Raw genomic sequence first — 21,140 nt, 5'->3', positions numbered from 1 at the left:
CACCTACGTCGCGCATCCTCCGACAGCCAATGAGCGTTCAGTAGTGTTCCGAGTGCTCTGTTCTGAATGCCGCAGCTAATTCGAGCATTAAACGTTATCGTAGCGACCTGTTTAGTGAATTTTTATTCCATCTGTTGCGAGTTGTCATTGCTGATGTCGGAAACAAGTGATACATTCCGCATAAGCAAGGGAGATAAACGGGTCCTTCAAGTAGAATGCCGGACACTTGCCCCTTCGCCAGGTAGCTTAAGTAGCGATCCCTCAGGTAAGGGACGCCCTTCCTCGTACTTCTGTCCGCTTTCAAACCGCCGTCTCCACATCTTACTCGATACAACCAGTACGTAAGGGACCTTCTTCTTCGACATCTTGGCCAAATACAGAGCTTCTTTTCCGAAATCGAAATATTTACAACTATTGGGAAACGAAAGCAATACCGACGACTATGCCAGTATGTAATTAATTCTGCCAAGTATAAATATAGATGCCTCTGTCTGCTTCCTTTCACGCTTACTGATTGCGATAGAAACAGTGCATCGGCATGGGAGCAACAAGAAAGGAACGATGTGAAGAGAATGCGAACGTACGCTAATCATTCCTTTTTGATCACTGCATTTGTGCCTGCTTTAATTACTATAACTGCATGCCTAAAAGACAATAAGGAAAGAAGAAATGGGAATGTGAATGTTTAATAAAGTGTAGCGGGACAATGTTCAAAACATGACTGAAAATACGTTCACTAAATAGAGATAAGAACATCTATGAATGACATGTCATCTAAAGTCGACGTACAATTTTAAAATGTTAGAAATAAGGAAATTAAGTAATACAGAATGCTATGCTTGTAACGTACGTTATTGTTCTACATCGTTTAGCTCTGGTATTTACAGGGTCAGAGAAAGCATCCTAGGTTTTGGAGTGAAAAGCCGTAATAGTGACGACCTGCACTACGCAAGAAACAAGAAGCACAACTTAAGGAAAAATAATGTAATGTGTGTGTGTTTCCAGCTCACAAGCGACATTGAAGCAGATAGTTCCTGTGACTTTGTATGGGCAGAGGCTATATTCGACAACCGGAATAAATTAATAACTGGCTCCTTTTACCGACCCCTGGTCTCAGATGAAACATCTGCTGAACATTTCAAAGAAAACTCGAGTCTCATCACAAATAGGTACGCTACTCATAGAATTATAGTTACAGTGACTTCATTCTACCTTCCGTATGTTGACAAAAATACATTTTCAGACCCTATTGTAGATAAAAAACAACTTACGTAATTGTTCTAAATGCTTTTTTAAAATTATTTTGAACAGTTAGTTTACGAGGCCACACAAATTGTAAATGGTTACGAAAACATACTTCACCTCTTAGCTACAAATAATCCTGAGCATCACGACGGATACAGGGATTAGTGAACACACAGTCGTAGCGAGGATCAATTCTGGAACAAATAAATTCACCAAAACTAAACCCGAAATGTATCTATTTGTAAAAGCAGCTAAAAAGTCGGTTGACGTCTTTCTAAGGGACAGTCTCCAATCCTTCCGAACTATGTAAGTGAAGAACATATGTGGCTTAAGTTCAAAGAAATAGTATCAACAGCACTCGAGAGATTCATACCACATAAATTAATAAGAGACGGAACTGATCCCCCGTGGTACACAAAACACGACAGAAAGCTGCTGCAGGAGCACCGAAAAAGGCACGTATAATTTAGACGAACGCAAAATCTCCAAGTTGGTGAAGTTTTACTGAGGTTCGAAACTTGGTACGTATTTCAATGCGAGATGAATTTAATAGTTTCCACAACGAAAGTCTCTCTAGAAATACGGCAGAAAATCCAAAGAGATTCTGGTCCTATGTTAAGTAAACCAGCGGAAGGGCTCAGTAAGTACCTTTACTGCGCGACAGCGATAAGGTGGAGGAGGGGGAGACAAGGGACCCTACCTTTCGGAGCAGGTAAAATCGTGGCAAATGTCCGGCGTGGCAAATGTCCGCACACCCTTAAAGTATGCGCGTACCGCAACTGTCGCTTGGAATCGTCAACAGCGCATTCCTCGCCCGAGCCTCGACATGCGCGGCGGATCGGACTGTAGTGTTCAGTCGCTTTTGGTGCCGGCGTTGTGGCGGCCCTGGAGGGTCTGAGCGGCCGGTTCCAGAGGACGAGCACAGCACGGCGCGGCGCTCACTTCACGGCAGGTGGCGGGGAAACACGAGCCCGCCACAAAGCGGGCCACGGGCCCTCTCCCCCTGCAGCGGGCACAATGCCCAGCCGCTACCTGCTACCTGTCCGTCTGCCTCTACACCACACTATACCTGCAGAGGGCACGACGCCTCTTTGCCAGCCGACACACAGCCTGCGGCCAGACGGCCTCTCCAGGTGCACCACCTGCTGCCCCCATTCGCGTGTCCCTTAACAGGCCTTCACATTGTCAAACCGGCAATATATAAATCGTCCGAGGGCTATCACTGACGTACTCTCAACACTAAAAACATTATTTACTTGTAATTTCAGCTACCCGTCACTTTTATTTGTTTTATCTAACATAGTACAACGCGTTCCACACATGTTCTGCTCATCATCAGGCGTTTATGAAAGTAAAGAGAGGAATTCCGCAAGGCTCAGTGCTTGGCCCTTTCCTGTTCGTCGTTTACATCAATGACTTCTCAAATTATATGCCATGCAACAATGTACTGTATGCTGATGATATGACACTAATAACAGATGGAGAAAATATGCAAGATGTCATAGAATACAACAAGTTAGTAACTGAAATGAGCAGTGACTGGAGCAGAGACAACCTTTTATCAATAAACAAATTGAAAACTGAAGAAATTTACTTCACCCTGAAACCAATTGAACAGAATACAAAAAATGTCAAGTTACTAGGTTTACATATAGATCAAAAACTTACATGGGACAGACACACAAAGTATCTATGTGGCAAACTTGCTCCAACTCTATTACACAAGCTGAGACACGTTATCAGTAAAAATCTGCTAATCTCCACATACTTTGCTTTTTTCCATTCACAACTGCAATACGGGGTACTTCTTTGGGGTAACTCAGTGGGTTCAAGTACCATCTTCAAGTGCCAGAAGAAAGCAGTCAGGTGCATTTTAGGACTAGCACAAAGACAAAGTTGCAAAAATAATTTTAAAGAACTAAAGATAACGACACTACCTAGTATATACGTTTATAATTGTATAATATATGCTAAAGAGAACGTAAAGAGCTTTAATTTAAGATCTGAAGTGCATGTTCATAATACTCGAAATAATAGTAACATAGACCTACCATACACAAGGCTGAGATTAACACAAAAGAGCCATAAACACCTTAGCTTGAAATTTTATAACAAACTCCCACAGGCTGTGAGCGAACTACCAATGAATAACTTTACGCAAACAATAGAAGTGTGGCTCAAATGTACGCCATATTACTCACTTGATGAGTTTCTAAACAGTGACACAAAAGAGATATGCTACATGAAACAAAAAACTGCCATATGAATTATACCTATATGTTTGAGACAGTAATGTACATGGATACGTAAGATGTACCATAAATATATCTTGATGCTACTGTATATTTAACTGTTATGTTTTAATATTATTATTATTATTATTACTATTGTGAATGAATAATTGATGTATTATCAATATTACTTTAGCATGCATATCTGATTGCCCTGCACAGGCACAATTATGTACAATAATAATTATTTTAATTTTAAAAAAATGTATTGAACACACTGACAATGCCTACTGTATGGTAAACATACTGAAAGGCAAATAAAGATTGAATAGAAATGGAACGAAGGGAAATTTGTGGCACCACTTGACTACAAGAAGGGATCGCTTGGTAGGGCATATTCTGAGGCATCAAGGGATCACCAATTTAGTATTGGAGGGCAGCGTGGAGGGTAAAAATCACAGAGGGATACCAAGAGATGAATACACTAAACAGATTCGTTAGGATGTAGGTTGCAGTACGTACTGGGAGATGAAGAACCTTGGACAGGATAGAGTAGCATGGAGAGCTGCATCAAACCAGTCTCTGGACTGAAGACCACAATAACATTCTATTCTATTCTATACATCAATGTATACAGAGAAACGTCACTTAAAAATAAATTGTCTTAAACTAAATTAACCTAGAACTTTCTGTCCATTGTTCGTTATTGTAGTAGCATTTGGGGAGAGGGCGGGAGGGAGCAGTGGGTGGCCAGAAATCGATGTCAGTGATGTTCGAAACGCGTTGTATTATGTTAGAGTAAACATAAAACAAATAAAAGTAACCGGTAGCAGAAATTATAAATAAATAAATATCCCACACAGTCACGGTTCACAAACGTAGCCACTATGGCCGAAAATAATAAAAACATTGACGAGCAATACTGATGGCCCTCGAAATATTTCAGCATTGCCAATACATACATCGTTCAGAAGTTTGATGACATCTGGGACCACAGCCGTCGTGCAATTTTCAAATAAAACAGCTTTTCGCTGTTAAAACATAAATACATCGTTGTTGACGAGTTCAAGAATTCAAGTACCTGGATTCCCTGCTGACTAATGCAAGTGAAGTGATGAAAGATATGCATCTACGAATAATAGAACGCCAGTCGCATGTTCTATAGGCTGAACAATTTATTCAAGTCACGACTAATATCACATAAGAATAAGATCCTTCTGTACGTTAACACTAGTATGGCCGGTACTTTTGTATGGTAGTCAATCTTGGACGACATCAGCAACAACTAAAGAAGCAATGTATCCCTTCGAGAGGAAAGTACTTCGAGAGACCTGGTGCCCCTTCTACAATATTATGGAACGTCAATGAGAACGAAGAACGAAAGATACCCGTACCAACTGTTTGGTAAAGCCCAAAATGGGCCACGAGAGGCTTTATTTGTTGATCAGACCCAGAAAATATTAGATACAGGCTCCCAGGTGGATGCCATTTTCCTTGACTTCCGGAAGGCGTTCGATACAGTTCCGCACTGTCGCCTCTAAAACAAAGTAAGAGCCTACGGAATATCAGACCAGCTGTGTGGCTGGATTGAAGAGTTTTTAGCAAACACAACACAGCATGTTGTTCTCAATGGAGAGACGTCTACAGACGTTAAAGTAATCTTTGGCGTGCCACAGGGGAAGTGTTATGGGACCATTGCTTTTCACAATATATATAAATGACCTAGCAGATAGTGTCGGGAGTTCCATGCGACTTTTCGACGATGATGCTGTAGTATACAGAGAAGTTGCAGCATCAGAAAATTGTAGCGCAATGCAGGAAGATCTGCAGCGGATAGGCACTTGGTGCAGGGAGTGGCAACTGACCCTTAACATAGATAAATGTAATGTATTGCGAATACATAGAAAGAAGGATCCTTTATTGTATGATTATACGATAGCGGAACAAACACTGGTAGCAGTTACTTCCGTAAAATATCTGGGAGTATGCGTGCGGAACGATTTGAAGTAGACTGATCGTATAAAATTAATTGTTGGTAAGGCGGTTACCAGGTTGAGATTCATTGGGAGAGTCCTTAGAAAATGTAGTCCATCAACAAAAGAGGTAGCTTACAAAACACTCCTTTGACCCATACTTGAGTCTTGCTCATCAGTGTGGGATCCGTACCAGGTCGGGTTAATGGAGGAGAAGATCCAAAGAAGAGCGGCGCGTTTCGTCACAGGGTTATTTGGTGAGCGTGATAGCGTTACGGAGATGTGGCAGACTCTGCAAGAAAGGCGCTCTGCAACGCGGTGTAGCTTGCTGTCCAGGTTTCGAGAGGGTGCGTTTCTGGATGAGGTATCGAGAATATATTGCTTTCCCCCCACTTATACCTCCCGAGGAGATCACGAATGTAAAATTAGAGAGATTCGACCGCGCACGGAGGCTTTCCGGCAGTCGTTCTTCCCGCGAACCATACGCGCCTGGAACAGGAAAGGGAGGTAATGACAGTGGCACGTAAAGTGCCCTCCGCCACACACCGATGGGTGGCTTGCGAAGTATAAATGTTGATGTAGAACAGTGGTTTGGCCACATCCTTCGAGCTGATAGGTCCCTCCTACACCGAGTCGTCCACTCTCCGCCTGCTGGAAAACTCACATGGGCGCACTGGGAGGACAGAGTATTAACAGTCCTCGAACTAGTGGAGCCGACAACGGTGGAAGATGGACCTGGAGAACGGCAACGGCGCACCGCCATCTTCACTGGATACCTCCTCTGTTCTGACTGACCGACTGGCCCTTTTCTCGTGCTTCTGTATTATGCTCTTTTATAATAATTCATTGAGATGTTTTTTGTCCTTTCTCTCCTGTTTCTTCTACTTTTTTATTGTGGTTATTTCTTTTGTCTTCTGCAACAGGACATAAAGGCTCGTTAACGCAATGAATGATGATGATGATGACTGGCAATACATACTGAACCTTTAAGATTACGTAATAACATATTAAAGTTTGACAACATTCTCCATTCACATGTTGACAGAGCTTCATGAACCAACCACAATGCCTTTGTGTGAACCGTTTATGTTCTCAATTCGCCTTTCTGCAAATCATGCATCCGACTGAATTTTTCAAGTAGCCTTTCTACACAAAACAAGGCCAGTCAGTGTACATACGATTTCAGGACAGTCAGCGGAGGATTCTCTATGCCACTGCTTACTTTATTACTTTGAACATACACGTAGGTTGGTGAATTGCACGAAAGTTTGGAGATACACTTCTATTTTGAAAAACACGCCATATATCAGCAACGACTAGTAAGAGATCTGCGTATCGGTTGTCGATTTCGCCACATTATCACAAAACGTCAAAAACACTGTATTGCGTTAATTACCTAAACATGTCATTGCCTGGCAGATATAATTGCTTCACGGGTTTCCATACAATTTGTTTCTGATAATATTACAGAACTAAATTTCAAGGATTCGATTGGCCTCCCTGTCGCCAGGTATCTCGAAGTTACTCCTCCTACTCTCTCGTCGAACGCGACTGGTCCCATGTTAACGTATGCAATTTCTTCTCTATTTCATTAGTTTTGTTTTTTTCAGATATGCATTTGTTTCCAATGTAGTAATTCTTCCATTTATTGCCAATTATTCTCGTCGTTTTCCTCAATAGCTTCTTCAATGTACTTAGCTTTACTAACTCGACATTTTTTTAACAATTCGTGTTTTTTTTACGCATATTTAATATTTGTCACGAATTTGCAGTTCAGCTGAAATTTCGTATTTTTCTTTCCCAATTTTGTTGTAAACTTAATATTTGAAGTAATGCTATTAGTATTATGTGAAGCGATAGTATTTTGCCTTGGGTCGTATCTTAAAAGAATGTATGTGTTGGAAAACGTGCTGATCGAAGTGAGAGAGAATCTGATGGAAGAATATGAATCAACAATCACTGAGGTTTGTGAAAGAAAGGAGTCTCGCGACAATGATAATATTTCTAATAATGTTTTGCTAAAAAGGGAAACAGCGAACGAAGAAGAGCATTTAAGATCCCGTGGACAGCTAGACCATCAATGACGGAGTATAGCACGGGTTACGAAGTAAATGAGTCGTGTCCTTCATGTCTGCACACACTGTACACCATTTGACGCAGAATACGGGAAACCCAGTTACTGACGGCCAGGCGGTTATTCGAACCTAGCACCTTCTACATAAGAGCCCAGCGTTTAAGCATGGCAGCACCTCACCTCACAGGTTTGCCACACTGGAACACATCCTCAACACAGGCCTCTCTATACGGTGCACGACACGTGCTACTCCACACGTTCAATATTTATTGACAAGAATAGTTTGTCAAACCTTCACTGTACTGAAGCAACCCACATACCATCAGTATAATGGCAATATTGTCAGTTGGCAACGCAAATAGGATGTCGAACACCCAAAAAAGAAACCATTTGCCACAGAAAACAACTCAGAGTTAAACCCAGATGTCTATATGCATGCGAATGCATAATTTGGACAGAACTGATATACTCGGAATGCGGATAATCAGAAAAATAATACGTACAGCACACGTTCGAAAGTGAGACGTGGCAAGGAAGTTTACGAAAACATAGATAAAATATCAGAAGTAATGGCAAAGATCTACTGAAGGCTAACCTAACTAATCCGGTACTGCTGTAAAAACATATCGACGATAGCATGAATTACGGAAATAATAAAGGAAGTACAAAGAAGCATAAAAAATCAGAAATAACAGAAACAAACCTCTCTAAGAATAAAACGCTAAATTTACAAGGCTTTCAGACAGAAGAAAAAAAGAAATCGGGAACAACATGGACAAAAGAAAGGAAAGAAGACTAAAACTTGTGAAATACTTTGCGCAACGTAAAAGAAGCGTGAGAGGGTTGAGTTTACCTTTGAAACTTGGAAAATATGTAACCTCTCGGAGGAAGCGAGACAACTTAATCCCCTGCTGAGTGCTTGCAACACGCGATGTGACGCTAGTTCGATACTGTTCTCGAATTTTCGTAGATATGCCTCTGATGTTTCAGAATATTCTCGAATGTTTCAGAATGCAACTTGGGAACGGCGCATACGACTACTGCACTGAACCGCGCTCAAGCAAAATCATCCTAAGCGATGAGTTGTGAAACTCAGTCAAGACAGAGGTACAACTCATCGAAAAAGTTTGTCCGCTACAGAAAGGCTACGTTAAGTCATAAACAACGAACTGTCGAGTTACCGAACAGTTTTAACAGCAAAACATGACGTAGTTCATCAAACAAATCAGCAAATACGAAATATGATTCCAAGAGAAGAAAAAAATTTTTAATTCATGATACAATGGTGAACAACGATGGAAGTGTGAATTTCCCAAAAGAATTCCTAAACTCGCCCTATGTTGCCGGTATGCCCTGGCAAAGAAAACTTCTATAAATATCATCATGGTTGCGGAAACATTAATCGAAAAAGACAACGGCAACTATTTATTCATAGCAACAATTTCAGTCAATTAATTTACCTTTCAGTTTAAAAAGAATCCAATTTCCAGTAAGATTAGAGTAAAAAAAAAAAAAAAGATCCCAGTGCTGTGAGTCAATTTCAAAGAATGGTGTTACTCTATAGCCGGCCGGGGTGGCCGAGCGGTTCTAGGCGCTACAGTCTGGAACCGCGCGACCGCTACGGTCGCAGGTTCGAATCCTGCCTCGGGCATGGATGTGTGTGATATCCTTAGGTTAGTTAGGTTTAAGTACTAAGTTCTAGGGGACTGATGACCTCACATGTTAAGTCCCATAGTGCTCAGAGCCATTTGAACAATTTTTTTTTTTTACTCTATGGGCAGCTAGCTATACGTAGCGTCTTCGTATGTAGACCAACCACAAAACTTATTCGTCTTTGTCTCGAAATCAAAACGCCAAATAGTTTGGCAGAACACACTTTGAATACGCTAGATGCCATAAAAATGGAATGATTAATTGTACATTTTCATTCCAATTCATAAAAAAGACGAAACTAAGCGAGTTCGTTTCAGCTATAAAATAAAAGCGAAATATGGCTGCAGAAAGCTTATTTCTAAAAGGTTTTCTTATCGCAAATGTGAGTTTCGTGCGCTCTTTCAGATTTCACACCGCTAAACGCCCTACTTCTAAAACGCCGAACACACGTGTTTCGCAACATCGTGTAACACCTCTACAAATGTCTGCGTGAATCACTTCACTTCACACGAATCTCAAAGGCGATGCCTTCCTTTCGTTTCCTCTGACAAATCTGGCATTCTGACACACATCATCCCGACGTCAATCGGAAAAACTCATGCTGCACTGATGTGGCCCATTGTATAAGAAACTGGTGCCATTTTTTAGGGTAGTTGGGTAAAAATTCTTGCTTTAAATTACCTGTGGTTTTCCAAAATTGTCGTGATGAATGTGCTTGGCGTTTGAAAACATATATATATATATATATATATATATATATATATATATATATATATATACAGGTGACCAGATCAACAATTCTTACCAACACGTCTAAAAGCTACACATACGCTTGGTAGTGTTCAGATATAAAAGGCTTCATATCATATATTTTGTTTGCTATTCGAAACATAAATCACATCGTACATTATTTTCTTCTTCACAAGCCAATTTCAATGTTACTTAAATGAGTAAACTTTCGCATTTCTGGAAATACGCAGTGTACGAAGACAGGTTCTATCTCCACAAGGGTTTCTACATCGCCATTCAAATATTTCTGACAAATGATTAGGAAATTGCTCACTACGCCCTGGAGTTCACTGTGAGAAATGGCAGCAGTTTCTTGACGAAAGTTCACCTCAAGAATGTGGATTTAATTTGTACAAGCCGGCCGGAATGGCCGTGCGGTTCTAGGCGCTACAGTCTGGAGCCGAGCGACCGCTACGGTCGCAGGTTCGAATCCTGCCTCGGGCACGGATGTGTGTGGTGGCCTTAGGTTAGTTAGGTTTAATTAGTTCCCAGTTCTAGGCGACTGATGACCTTACGAGTTAAGTCGCATAGTGCTCAGAGCCATTTGAACCAATTTTTACAATTTCTCTTTTAATGATGTCCCCCAGCGATAAAAATCGCAGGCGGTTCAATCGGACGAACGTGGAGGTTATTGTGTGAAGTAACTAATCCGTTTCGGTAATTGGTTTCTAACTATTCTTAGACGACTACCTCTGAGTGCAATCAGAATCTGACTAGTACTACTGCCCCCCCCCCCACCCGCTTACATCAGTTATCTCTTCCTCCCCCACATTATCACCTACTTTTTAGCACTAATCTGACTGGAACATTTTTATTTTTAAAAAGATGAGAGACAAGCGATATTTAGTTTCTGTGTGTGTGTATTAGAATGAATGACGAAGGAATTATTGGTGCATCCCAAGTGCTACACACACTTCCTTCTCAGAAAAGAAAGCTTACTATCTACAGTCAGCTACACACTTGTCACAAAACGTTACTTCTCTCCCGCACTTGCTCCACCTGGACACAGCAACCCAATTTTAAATCAAATTCATATGTATGCACTATAATTACTGTTCATAAATCACTTCATTGCTGCTTTCCTTACTGCTGAACTAACAGAAATTGTTAATGCTTTGTGTCCTAACAACTCCAATAATAATAATTATTATAACACTGCCTACAGCACTATAATATCCCTTAAATAGTTACTGCTGCGCAATTTCTGAACTACTGCGGGTATTCCGTACGATCTGCATAAGATATTTTCTTGTGATATTTAGCATTTGTTACGTATATATCTTTTATCATCAGCGATGTACGGGACAAAGCACAACATACGCAAGTAGTGGATTCACCATGTGAGGAACCTGTAACCTCCACAACATTAATGCTAGTAATTGAAAAGAAGTAATTATTGATAACTTATACGATCATTTGAAAAGAAATTTAGTTTCGTGTCTGATCGAATCATTTAGCTTTTTCCCCTCAGAAAATTTCAAGGTTGGGAACCAATGACTTAGGTAGAACCATGATTGGTTCTAAAAGTAAGGTGAGGGTCAATTTCTCCATCACGCACCCTATTCAAAAATCCTTTCACAATATAGTTATGCGTTATGCAAGCAACAGGAAATTCCCATTTGCGAGGAACGACGTTGAACTGATTTTCTGGAGACCTTTCCAAAAAAATGGTTCAAATGGCTCTGAGCACTATGGGACTTAACTTCTAAGGTCATCAGTCCCCTAGAATCGTACTCCGATTATGAAATGCTACACCACGAAATTGTTATTGAAATAATTTCCTCGACGCAAGCGCTGATTTTGCACCTACGTATGAATCTTAAGGGAATACTCCTAGGCGAACATAATACACTCCTGGAAATGGAAAAAAGAACACATTGACACCGGTGTGTCAGACCCACCATACTTGCTCCGGACACTGCGAGAGGGCTGTACAAGCAATGATCACACGCACGGCACAGCGGACACACCAGGAACCGCGGTGTTGGCCGTCGAATGGCGCTAGCTGCGCAGCATTTGTGCACCGCCGCCGTCAGTGTCAGCCAGTTTGCCGTGGCATACGGAGCTCCATCGCAGTCTTTAACACTGGTAGCATGCCGCGACAGCGTGGACGTGAACCGTATGTGCAGTTGACGGACTTTGAGCGAGGGCGTATAGTGGGCATGCGGGAGGCCGGGTGGACGTACCGCCGAATAGCTCAACACGTGGGGCGTGAGGTCTCCACAGTACATCGATGTTGTCGCCAGTGGTCGGCGGAAGGTGCACGTGCCCGTCGACCTGGGACCGGACCGCAGCGACGCACGGATGCACGCCAAGACCGTAGGATCCTACGCAGTGCCGTAGGGGACCGCACCGCCACTTCCCAGCAAATTAGGGACACTGTTGCTCCTGGGGTATCGGCGAGGACCATTCGCAACCGTCTCCATGAAGCTGGGCTACGGTCCCGCACATCGTTAGGCCGTCTTCCGCTCACGCCCCAACATCGTGCAGCCCGTCTCCAGTGGTGTCGCGACAGGCGTGAATGGAGGGACGAATGGAGACGTGTCGTCTTCAGCGATGAGAGTCGCTTCTGCCTTGGTGCCAATGATGGTCGTATGCGTGTTTGGCGCCGTGCAGGTGAGTGCCACAATCAGGACTGCATACGACCGAGGCACACAGGGCCAACACCCGGCATCATGGTGTGGGGAGCGATCTCCTACACTGGCCGTACACCACTGGTGATCGTCGAGGGGACACTGAATAGTGCACGGTACATCCAAACCGTCATCGAACCCATCGTTCTACCATTCCTAGACCGGCAAGGGAACTTGCTGTTCCAACAGGACAATGCACGTCCGCATGTATCCCGTGCCACGCAACGTGCTCTAGAAGGTGTAAGTCAACTACCCTGGCCAGCAAGATCTCCGGATCTGTCCCCCATTGAGCATGTTTGGGACTGGATGAAGCGTCGTCTCACGCGGTCTGCCCGTCCAGCACGAACGCTGGTCCAACTGAGGCGCCAGGTGGAAATGGCATGGCAAGCCGTTCCACAGGACTACATCCAGCATCTCTACGATCGTCTCCATGGGAGAATAGCAGCCTGCATTGCTGCGAAAGGTGGATATACACTGTACTAGTGCCGACATTGTGCATGGTCTGTTGCCTGTGTCTATGTGCCTGTGGTTCTGTCAGTGTGATCATGTGATGTATCTGACCCCAGGAATGTGTCAATAATGTTTCCCCTTACTGGGACAATGAATTCACGGTGTTCTTATTTCAATTTCCAGGAGTGTATTTCGCCATTTCACTTGAAACACTTTCACTCAGAACACTGTATTGCGTCGCCTAACAAACATGTGCTACCTGCGAAAGGTTTCTACGCAGAGGCCTCCAAGCGGAGGGGAACACACTTCGCCCGCCTGTGTGAAGGGTTGATCATTTTGTAAGAATTTACTGACTTCCGTTGGCAGCTGATGCGCTAGCAGGTTACATGCAACAGTCGGCCAAATTATGTCGCGGTGACGATGCGTAATGGTCAGGTTCAAATGGTTCAAATGGCTCTGAGCACTATGGGACTCAACTGCTGAGGTCATTAGTCCCCTAGAACTTAGAACTAGTTAAACCTAACTAACCTAAGGACATCACAAACATCCATGCCCGAGGCAGGATTCGAACCTGCGACCGTAGCGGTCTTGCGGTTCCAGACTGCAGCGCCTTTAACCGTACGGCCACGTAATGGTCTGGTAATTTATTTGCGCTGCCAGAGACTGTGCTGAAATGAAGTAACTTCGGGTGTGCCCCAGGGAACTATATTGGGACCCTTGCTGTTCATGTTGTGTATTAACGACCTTGCAGACAATATTAATAGAAAAATCAGGCTTTTTGTAGATGATGCAGTTTCCTATAATGATGTACAGTCTGCAAGAAGCTGCATAAATATTGAGTCAGTGATACGGAGATTGGCAACTTGCTCTAAATGTTCAGAAATGTAAAATTTTGCTCTTCATAAAACGAAAAAACGTAGCATCGTATGACTACAACATCAGTGAGTCACTGTTGGAACCGGCCAACTCATACAAAAACCTTTGGGTACACTTTTTATAGCTATGAAGTGCATGATCACATAGGTTCAGTCGTGGGTGAAGTAGGTGGTAGAATACGGGGGAAGTGAAATCAATCTACAAAGGAGATTGCTTACGAATTACTCGAGTGAACGGTTCTAGAAAATTGCTCAAGTGTTTGGGCCCGTACCAGATAGGACTAACAATGGATATTGAACATATACAGCACGAGTGATCACAGGCTTGTTTAATCCGTGGGAGTGTGTCACATAGATACTGAACTGGCAGGCTCTTGAAGATAGACGTAAACTACTCCGAGAAAGTCTATTAAGACAGTTTCAAGAACCAGCTTCAAATGATGATTCTAGGAATATGCTCCCAAAGGATCGTGAGGATAAGATTAAAATAATTGCTGCACTCACAGAGGCCTTCCAAATAATAATAATTCTTCCCGCGCTCATACGTGAATGGAACGGGAAGAAACCCTAATAACTGGCTCAATGGGACGTATCCTCTGCCATGCACCTCACAGTGGTTTGCAGAGTATAGATGCAGACACTTTCTGAGACGGTGACCGGACCAGACAGCACGATGTCTGCTTCCCAAGTAATCACGCGCGTATCCGGGGAGGAAGGGACCTACTCTCCCAAAGACAGGTCTTGTCAAACCGAACTCAAAACTTGCGCCGCGAAACGACCAGACGAATTAATTAAGAATTTAGGAACGCCATTCTCTCATTTAAACGTGCGCTTCACTACAAAACATCTGTTGTAAAATCATGGGCAGTACTCAGCACTATTACGAGATCCACGATGACATTTAAAGCGCAGTCCTGATAATTATGGAAGTTTTGACGAGCATCTTTTACACTCTTAAACACGGGCCCTACACGGGATTCAGGGAACATCGCCAGCCTTGTAGGCAAGCTACAGCCAGGAACTTTGTCGGACGAGGAATTTGGGAGCGAAGGTCTTCGGAGAATCAGTATTTTCCATAATGAACGGCATGATTTTGTCTTCCGCTACGTAAGATTCCTGATGAGGATGTCACATCCTTCTGATGATAACTACAGAGTACTTAACCCGTGGACCGAAACTGAATGACTGGCTGCTTCACTGAGATTAGAAATATGGCTGGCCCGCCGCCGTCAACATACCGAGCCTTCTACACTCAGAACCGACATGTCGCAAAAACGATCCAAACGCATCATTGATGGACTTTACAGAAAGAAAAGAATGGTTTGCAGATTGGGGAGATAAAATTTGTTACGAAAATACATGGCAACTGAAAGTCAATATAGCGGTACAAATGGCTCTGAGCACCATGGGACAACATCTGAGGTCATCAGCCCCCTAGAACTTAGAACTACTTAAACCTAACTAACGCCGGCCGGAGTGGCCGAGCGGTTCTAGGCGCTACAGTCTAGAACCGCGCGACCGCTACGGTCGCAGGTTCGAATCCTGCCTTGGGCATGGATGTGTGTGATGTCCTTAGGTTAGTTAGGTTTAAGTAGTTCTAAGTTCTAGGGGACTGATGACCACAGCAGTTAAGTCCCATAGTGCTGAGAGCCATTTGAACCAACCTAACAGGATATCACACACATCCATGCCTGAGGCAAGATTCGAACCTGCGACCGTAGCGGTCGCGCGGTTCCAGACTGAAGCACCTAGAGTCGCTCGGCCACAAAGGCCGGCTATAGCGGTACAATCGGAGAACAAAGGAACATATGAAAACACTGACAAGAAGAAGGTACATGATGATAGGTAATGTGTTAAGACGTTACGGAATAGCTTCCATGATATTAGAGGGAGCTGTAGGGGGTAAAGACTGTAGAGGAAGGCACAGACTGGAATACATCCAACAAATAATTGAGGACGTAGGGTGCAGTACTGCTCTGAGATGATGAGAGTGACACAAGAGGAATTCGTTGCAGACTGCATCAAACCAGTCAGAAGACTCAAGCTTCCCCCCCCCCCCCTCCCACACAAAAAAATAAGGAAATAGATGTGAAGTAAAAAGTATCTGGCACAGTGACAAATCCCACGCAAGGGTTGCGCCTTTTCCATTTTACATACGGACTTCACACCTGGGATTGTTGAATTCGTACCTGCTGTGGTTGGGCCAAATTCTTACTAGCGACGACATTACACAACATACTGCTAACCGCACAAAGGTGTGTGGAATATATCTCATTTAATACATATACCTGTAACTAAATAACGCCCAACGAGGAGACATAAGCTAACTGCCTAATTATGAAATAAAATGTTTATTTCAAAATAAAACAAGCTAAGCTAGAAAATCACTTACTTCAAGAATCTCACGTAAGACCATCAACAGTTCCATGGTTGTTAGGTTCGGAGATAAAGGTGGTTCTGAGTAGAACACAGCTTCATCATCTCCACTATTTAGGAGACGATGATTGAAAAGGGTGCTTCCAATTCATTGATCTTGTGCAACGATCGGAATCTTTTACTTTCTTTTAGATGTCTGTTATTGGAGTCCATAAATCGCTATGCATTAAATAGTTACAGCCGATTGTAATCTGTATATTTATTTTAAATTGCCCTGTATAAGGAACAGACAAAACGTGTGAGGAAGAAAGATTCGAACATAAGGTGCCATAGACATCGATGACATTAGAGAACCAACGGAGAATAGGTCAGGAAAATGGGGAGCAATCGGTCAGTTGGCTGAAACAATTTACGGAAACTACAGAAAATTTTAACCCCGAGTCTCCTGTGTACGAGTAGCGTAACAGTAGAGCTACGTCATCCGACACACGCAAAATTCTGTTTTTATTCAGTCGATTAAAACGGGTTGGGTTATTTGTGAAGAAAATACAGAAGATACATCACGAAGAGATAAACTGTGTGCGTAAAGCGGCAAAGAAACATCCCTGCGTTATACATCGGCTCTGGAATTCGGGCGTGGACTTTACGACTCTTGACACATCCGCAACGTCAGCGGAAGTAACACTTTAAAATTCTAATGGTGCTAATGGTGTGTTTGCCCGACGCCCACGTCTTTCCACAGTTAAGCCACGCGGTCAGGCAAGAAACTGTATGGACGTAAGGAGTCCGGAAACAAGCCCAACTCAATGAACATGAATTAGGAACGTCTCAGGCAATAGGCTACAATAACGATATTACGAATGAAAACTCGTTAAAATGTCCTTCTTGGCCACCCCTCCGTTCCAATGGCGCAAAAAAGAGTGAAAGGATACTTAAAGAAGTACTCATTCAACGGGCACTGTTTGGAATGCTACAATCTCACAACTGTTCCGTTACTTTCACTATTCAATTACAATTTAGTAGTATATATCAGAACGATGTGATGTGGTTTTTATTGACACCAGACCAGTATTCAGTATTCGGGAAGGGCGTGGTTCGAATCTCCATTTGGCTATCCTGATTTATGTTTAGTACAATTTCCTTAAATTCGCGGTGAAAACCTTGTCGGTAACAGAAAACAATGTCCAAGTGGGCCAGTGCAACAAATAAAATGATCTGACCGCCTACATTCTGCATGTACCCAGTCATGTCGGAATGTCACCGGAAAAAAAAAGGCAGTGAGATAGGATCTGGCCCACATCGCTACCAATGCTCTTCCCCGTTTTTTTTTAAATAAAAAAACGCCAGGAATTATACATCCCAACTACTTCGTAATATATCGCTACAGAATATAATTTTGTATCAAAGGCCCATATCACAATGATAAACTTTGGCAAATGTTTATAAAAATCTATGGCCACGCTCTTTCATAAAAGAACCCCACTACAGCGCGAAATATTCCTTAAAACGTCTTTTTTGAAAGACATCTTTATAAAATATCTTTTACAGTTTAATACTGGCCAATGTTGGACGCATGTCTTGTTCCTGTTCGTTTCTTTCTACGAAAGAATCATTTACCGCAAAATTCGGGAAAGTAAGTCCTCAATAGTTTACAACAGGTCGTATCGCCAAGACTGGAATACCACAAGAATTCTCCCAGGCTGATTCCAGTCCCCAGAAATCGTTCCATATCGAAACTGACCAGAATCGCTTAACACAGACGCCATATCATAACGTGCAATCAGGTTCGATTGGTCGCAGTTCCATTGTTCTTCGCTCTCGAATGCTTCTACTGGATCAGCGTTACTCAGTGTAAATTCTGTTCCGTTGCCAAGTACAAACACTCGCACCCTCACACTGTATGCCGTTACATATCGCCGCCGTTACCTTGCTCCTTCCCTCCATTACTACCTTACTTCATCCTGTCCAATCATCACGACTCTAATCCTTACCCACTAACCGGTTCGCGCCATTTTTCGCCGTCGTGGGTGCAACAGCAAAGCCACTGACCGAATTACATTTTGTACCGGCGTCTAAAGCTTCGCTTTGATCACATGTTGCATTCAATTTCCGGCGTTCAATATGAAAGCCGACACCATTCAAATATCGTGTTTAGATCGCTGCAAAACTTTTCTTTTTGTCCGCAGTGCTGGAAATTGAGGGCATCGGTAAATAACACCTAATTACGAATTTGAGCTTGTATATCTGTATGTCTCCCATTTTCAACTTTTATGAAGCGATGAAGAACTGGTTTATTACAAAATTGCATTAAAATTATACCTATCTTTTTCCAAAGGGTGCTATTAATTTGTTACGCAAAAGTCACAAATCATAAACCTTAATGATTTCGTACGTTTCAAGTTTTGCTATAAAACCTTGCTTCTTTGTTAACTTTATAGTAGCTCGAAATTAACGAATCAGAAATGCGACACGTTTTAATGAACAAATCAGTAGTTTCAGAACACACTTACGCAAAGCAGAGGCTGTTCCTTTTTTACACTTGTCCCTAATGTAGTTACAAGGTCGTAAAGATGTAAAGTAATTGGTTGCCGCGGTACGTGACGAAAATGAAGCGCAAGTTTTTGCAAGACCGAAACTGGTGTCGACAATGTAAAAACCATAGACAGATTCGAAAATAGGATTTCGTTGATTCCTACACCCCATGTGCAACTAAAAATCCATTCCTACTGCAGTGTCGCGTAACGTGATAACAACAATGCATAAAAAAGTATATAGGACTCTTTAGTTTTCCTTTCAATGTGTAGACGAACTTAACGAAACATTAGAAAACATCACATGGATACGTTCGGTGAATAAAGCGTTGTTTCAAACATTTCACCTACGTAACGGTGTATAGCAGTATCAATCGCCTCAAGTGTCATAATTTTGCTATCATTATATTAGTTGTACATAATCCACGGAAGTATACAGATACGGTCTTCCAAAAAACGGATTACGGGACAGAACTACAAGAAGATAGGGCTTTATTAAAAGTGTATGTCAGCAACACTTCGCTAAGGTGCACAATTACTCCAGCCGTTCAATTATAGCTCAATATTTTTTGGCACGGCAACATTTCCTGTTTATTCATAGCGGTAGTCTTTGGGAAAGCGACCAAAAAGCCAAGGAAAAACGAAAAACAGAAAAATAATTCACAGTAACGAAGCTAACGTTCGATTGAGCGCAATATTTTTAAGTTCAGCTATATTACTTGTTTGTACGTTAAGTCAGTCAATGAAAAACGGCCAGAAGGTAAAGAAAAAGAGGTCTAAAAAACATGAAAATAAGGTTTCAGAAACGAAGCTGGCGTCCAATTTTCTGTAACGAAGCCGACGTTCAATTGCAACGCAATATTTTTTGCGTAACAATATTTACGGTTACACATCGTATCTGACAATGAAAACAGACGAAAACGCCAAGCGAGAAACAAAGAGAAGTAGAAAACACGAAAAACACATTCGTCGGTTTCAACAACGAAGCCCATAACAAAAGAGACGATGCGAGGGTTGCCTCGCCACCGACATAATTCGCGATACATACCGGGACTCGAACAGCAGGGCAGAGAAGTCCGGTCAAATGGGCACAGCTTCCTCACGACGACTCCGATGCAGCTTTCTCGAGAGTTGGCAACATGCGGCGCTTACCTGGCCAACGCTTCGGAACAACCTGTTTCCCTACACAACAGTCGCCGCGGAACGAGATAATAATTAACGCGTCACTCGTCGCGCGTCACGTTTCAGCTACACACACGCTCTTACAAGTCCGACACGACAGAATATATAATACGAGACGCGCCCTCACCACCAAACACCAACGCACCACTAACTAACTGTTCCGTTCTTGCACCCGCCACATCCGCACCCAACCAGGCACGCAAGCGAACTGAGCGGCAATCGCGGCCGAATCATGTGACCCGAAGGCAGCCGACCGGACCCGAACGCGGCCGCCTACGCTCGGGAGCCGGCGGACACTGCCTCCAGCCAGAAACGGTACGAATTTGCTGCGATGTGTACGGCCTCGCAACGCGAATAGACCCCTCTACACATCTTCAGTATGCTGTCTGCAGTCGCAGCATCGGTCAAATGTGCCGCTCGTGCACTGTTTGACATGACACGGTCCCTACCCAATGCAGCTTCATCGAATGCACATCGCTCGGCGAATGGAACCATGAACCCCTGAGCGTACAGTACACAGCTTACCACACTTGCGGACCCGACGAACAAATGTCAGCCACGATATCTACGAATCCGTAAGAGACCTAGACAAGTGGCAACATTTGAACAGAGCCGCTGACACTACATCACTAGGGACAGGAAAATGTCGAGAAAACAATAGCGCGGAAGTAGCGATTTTTAGCGAAATACCGCGAAATGGACAGTGTTTACGAGATACCGCAGATTTTGTAATTTTCCGGATGAAACCGTTAAACATCTCAGGACGGCAGTTTTTTAAATATTCGTAACCGCTAGTTGAGCCGTGCGTGGCTCGTGTTCGAGCCATATCACGTTTGACATCCTGTTTTTAACTGTACTACCACCTCGGCATGTTAATTTCAATTACTGGTATCACTGAGGTTGCGGCCTTGCCTGTCCGTGAGCGGCAGCAGCGGCGCTTATCGATATTAGCGCTGGCGTATTATCTTTGCTGACTGCTATTACTTCCCGGTTGTCGTGTGTTCGGAGTTAGTTGGGATCTGCCAGTGAGTTCGGAGGCGCTAGCAGTGCAGTTCGAGCCTGGCAGTGTTTGACTTAGGACGCGGCAGAAATTCAGTCGGGGGCGCGGCTGCAGTGATGTCCGGTCAG

The 21,140-nt window shown here is 43.1% G+C and overlaps 1 protein-coding gene across 4 annotated transcripts in view; it reads right to left on the bottom strand.

Annotated features, from left to right (window-relative positions):
- Positions 1-20,207, bottom strand: part of LOC126210322 (fasciclin-2) — a 998,930-nt gene extending 978,723 nt beyond the window's left edge. For all 4 annotated transcript variants that reach the window (XM_049939521.1, XM_049939522.1, XM_049939523.1 and 1 more), the window contains exon 1: positions 19,879-20,207. The gene's annotated coding sequence lies outside the window, so the exon portion shown is untranslated. The remainder of the gene's footprint in view (positions 1-19,878) is intronic.
- Between the last annotated feature and the right edge of the window lie 933 nt (positions 20,208-21,140).

Source organism: Schistocerca nitens, chromosome 10 (genome assembly GCF_023898315.1).
Source record: "Schistocerca nitens isolate TAMUIC-IGC-003100 chromosome 10, iqSchNite1.1, whole genome shotgun sequence".
NCBI classification, from domain to species: domain Eukaryota; kingdom Metazoa; phylum Arthropoda; class Insecta; order Orthoptera; family Acrididae; genus Schistocerca; species Schistocerca nitens.
Note: the sequence above shows the minus strand (reverse complement) of the source record. Positions and strands in the feature narration are given on the sequence as shown.